The following is a 4,275-nucleotide window of genomic DNA, read 5'->3' as shown; positions in this document are numbered from 1 at the left end:
TAAAATGAAAAATGTAAGTTAATACTTGTTTACTTAATTAATTTAGTTAATTCCAATGATTTGAAAGGTACTCGGAAAAAAAACTATTTATTACTATCTGATATTTTGAGTGATAATTCTCGCTGGATCTTCGACGAAGAAACCTATTATCTTCCCTACAAGGCCTTTTCAGACTGACCAATTCTCAATACACTCAAATAGAAACCAATACACATAAAAAACGCTGTAAAATTTTCCCTTCAATTTTAAGGCAGTAAAACAACGACCTGAAGTTAACATCAACCGAGGCCATATGTTGACAAGGGATGCAAAATCACAGTTACATAAAAGAACTGATCAGGTTTTTCAGAAATCCCTTCAATTCTGATGTAAAATATGATGCTAAAAGACTGCAGATCTCCCATTTAGATGACCGGTCATATGGCCGGAAGATGTCTCGCAGAATTCCCAGCGAGTTTTGCTTTACATAAAAATTTGTGCTCTTTTATTTTCATTTTGACTCACTTCAGTGTTGGTTCCTTTAATTTAAGTTGGCATTCGGTTTTTGGAATTTGAATAAGTTCTCAGCAAAAACATTTGTTTAAAAAAATACATATGTGTACATAGTGCTTGAAAATATAAATTTTTCCATTACCTTAAACCTTTGGGAGTGGGCAAAAATTATGTTTTTTAATTTAGGCAGAATTGAATATGCGCTATCTGGGAAGACAATATCTACATGTAATATTTATTCTGTTTGTTGGCACTATATTCAAATACAAACGCATCTTAAGAGTCTTAACAGTGAAACAATTTCTTATTTTCTAAGTTTGCGAATAAAACTTCACACTTAAAATTAAGACATTTATAACAAACATTTTATGAAGAAAATCCCTTCTTCGTTTAAAATAAAAATAAGCGAAATCGGCCCAATTTCATATAATCCTGCCTGACATGAAAATTTTCTCCACGATAAGGCTAGTAGCAATTTCTAACAGATTTTGGGTCGCTTAGTCAAAAATGGAAACATATACACGTATTCGAAATTTAAGAAAACAAGGCAAATAGCAAAATCGGCTAAAAACGGCTAGTTTTTTTCTGCAAAACGGCTAACAAATCGGCTGCCGGCTAAATCGAAATTTCTCCGGCTGTTTGCTATCGCAACCGGCTAAATCTAGCCGGAAAACGGCTAAAATGGCAACACTGATTGTACGAGACGTGCGAATTTGTGCATTTACTTCTCAACAGAGCGCAACTAGCACACCAAAAGTTTAAACTGCCGCACTGCCGTTTTGCACTAGTTCAGAGATAGTTCTGAAATGTGTAGGGCGGAACTAGCGCTTTAACCGACTGTCTCTAAATTTTACTGCAGGGAAATGCACAAATTCTCACTTCTCGTACAATACGAAAATAGCTCAACGAGAAGACCTCCGACTCTAATATCGTTGGTCACGAGTTCAAATCGCGGTGGAGGCAATTGTGATTTTCAGATTTAAGAAATTTAAATTGTTGAGTGCCGCTTAAAAATTAAAGAGAAAGTGATCACATATTATAAACAAAATAAATAAAAATTTAATAGAATGCAATCTGTAAAACAGAAAAAACGAAAAAATATCAAAAAATCGGATAATCAGAATTTTTTTTTAATAAAAAACTTATTGTCGCAGATCTGTCTAAAATGGAACCAGTTTAGAATAGAAAAATAATCTAATAATCGAGTTTTAAAATTTTTTCTCATAGAAAAACGTACTGTCCCAGAACTGTCCAAAGTGGAATCAGTTTAGAACAAGTTCGAAAGTTCTGCAGAGGGGGGCAATTTCCACTTCGTAGGACATCGCCATGTAAAAAGAGACAGTTGAAAGCATTGCGTTGGGATATATCGAGAACCAGCCGCCTCTTAAAGAGCTAGTTCTGTGCTAGTCCTAAACTAATGCAATTTACTGCAGGGTGTATACATTTGTATTTTCTGCATATGTGAAAAAACCGAAATCTTAGTTCCTGGAAATTTGGATCAATTGCGGCAAGTCCTTAGTCTTAGAAAAAATATAATGGAGCTAACTTTCCCAAAGGCTATTTTGAATAAAATAACCGAAAGTGGTGATCCTTGTGGGACACCATTAAAGAGAGGAACAGTTTTTGAATAACAGTTATTGACCCGAACAGTGAAGTTCCGGTTGTAAAGGAAAGACTTAACAACATTGTACATCCTCTCACCATTTTTCCAGCGTAATACTTTAGATATGCAGGGGAGGAGGGAAATAGGTATGAAGTTAGAAACTAATGAATTGTTTCTATTTACTTTGGCAATAGGAATAATAATAGCAGTTTTCCACTCCTGGTACCATTGAGATAGAATGGAGTTTAATGGCTCTATGTTTGACGGGATATGGAATATTTTTTTGTTGTATCAAATTTGGTTACAGTTGGACAGATATATCGCAATAGGTAGAATTAGTTTAGCCTGGGCAAAACTAGTTTGACCTTAGATCGGATTTTACCGGTAACATATACATACATACATACATACCTAATAATAATAGATTGGCGCTTACACATATGTTAGTGCTTGGCCGAGCTTCTCCTCCGATTTGTGGCGTGCGCCTTGATGTTGTCACAAAAAGCGGAGGGACCTACAGTTTTACGCCGACTCCGAACGGCGATTGTATTTTTTTATGAGAAGCTGGTTTTCATGGCAGAAATACACTCGGAGGTTTGCCATTGCCTGCCGAGGGACGACCGCTGTTAAGAAAAAACCTTTTTTCTATGTTTTTTTGCGATGTTGCTTTGACCAGGGCTTGAACCCAGGTGCTGATGAGTGAAAGCGCGCACTGCTTACCACTACACCACAGCGGCCGACAATTTTCCAGCAAAATTGTGTAGAGAGAGGATTTTGCTCTTATAACAAAATGTTATTGCAGATAGTGGAAGTTTCAAAATGAGAATATAATACCATTAAAGCTATTTTTAAGTTTGACATTATTGTCATGGCTGAAAGATTAATCGGAGCTCACGTTACCATCAAAAACTCATTTTCATCAAAATTGCAGATAGAGTGTATTAAATATAAGCCCTCGATTTATTAATTGGTGATAATGTTTACTGAATCAACTCCCTATGCTATTTTTCTATATCTTTGAAATGAGTGTCAGCAGTGCAAATTAACGATTTGGTTACAATTCTAAAAAAATTTAATATAACTAAAAGCACGGTTGTATAACAAAACTAGATAAATGCATGGTTGTATTTTGTATTACCTTTTCTTTAACAAATTTTGTACATACATACGTACATATATACACATGTAATGATGAAGTGGAGAACCAATAATAAAAAATCGTCATTACCGAGGAAAAATCGTCAAATCGTCATTGAGCTAAAAAAACGTCAAAATGACGACGAAATCGTCAATTCAGCAACGCTGGTTGTATATCTTATTATATTTAGTTTATAAGTACGCGAGTCTCCGAGCTTGCTCTTCGCGGGATTTTAGTGCGTTGGAGTTTCAAGACGCAAAACCGCTCACTTTAAATACGACAAGAATTCTCAAATTATCAGTATAAACTGGCATCTTCTGAGTCTCTAACAGAAGACTTGCCATTTCTATGATTTTGATGCCATTTGGCATCGCTAAGCAAAAAAAAAAATAACGACATGGACAAGGTCAAGCACATAAAAATACAACGATTGCGCTGGCCTGGACATGTTGGGCGCTCACGAACAAAATAAAAGGACCAACTGTAGAAGAACCTGTCTGCACTCGGGATGAGCAATTGGCCCGAATTCGCATAGGAGAGAGGCAATTGGAGAAGATTTTTGGTCTCGGCCCAAACCGACAAACGGTTGTAGTGCCCAAATAAGACAAAAAGGAAGTCAGTACAAGTTTGAAGTGCATCAAAACTCAACATGGTTTTTTATTTTTATTTTTTTATTTTTATTTTTTGTTGACGGTGTTGCGCATTTTTTTCCAGATGAATTATACGACAGAAAATGCGTGAAAGTCAATGCGGCTTTTGAGGCACTCCCACTTTGCATGTTATTATACTTAACTTTCATGGGCTTTAAAATAACTTCCTATTTTCATTTTTTCAGATTCTCTCTCCGGCATAATGCAAATATATCTTCGATATTCTCTCCATAGTTTCAACAGATTCACTGAATCTTTTCTGGAAAGTTTTATTATGAAAAACATTATGAATACTGAAAAAAATATGCTTAATTTTGCGAGCACAAGTGTACATATCTAAAAATGGGCTTGGTACTTGTCAAACCCAGAACCATATCAAGTTGTAAAGTGAA

Source organism: Rhagoletis pomonella, unplaced genomic scaffold (genome assembly GCF_013731165.1).
Source record: "Rhagoletis pomonella isolate Grant_MI unplaced genomic scaffold, Rhpom_1.0 Rhpom_scaffold_00014, whole genome shotgun sequence".
NCBI lineage: Eukaryota > Metazoa > Arthropoda > Insecta > Diptera > Tephritidae > Rhagoletis > Rhagoletis pomonella.
Note: the sequence above shows the minus strand (reverse complement) of the source record.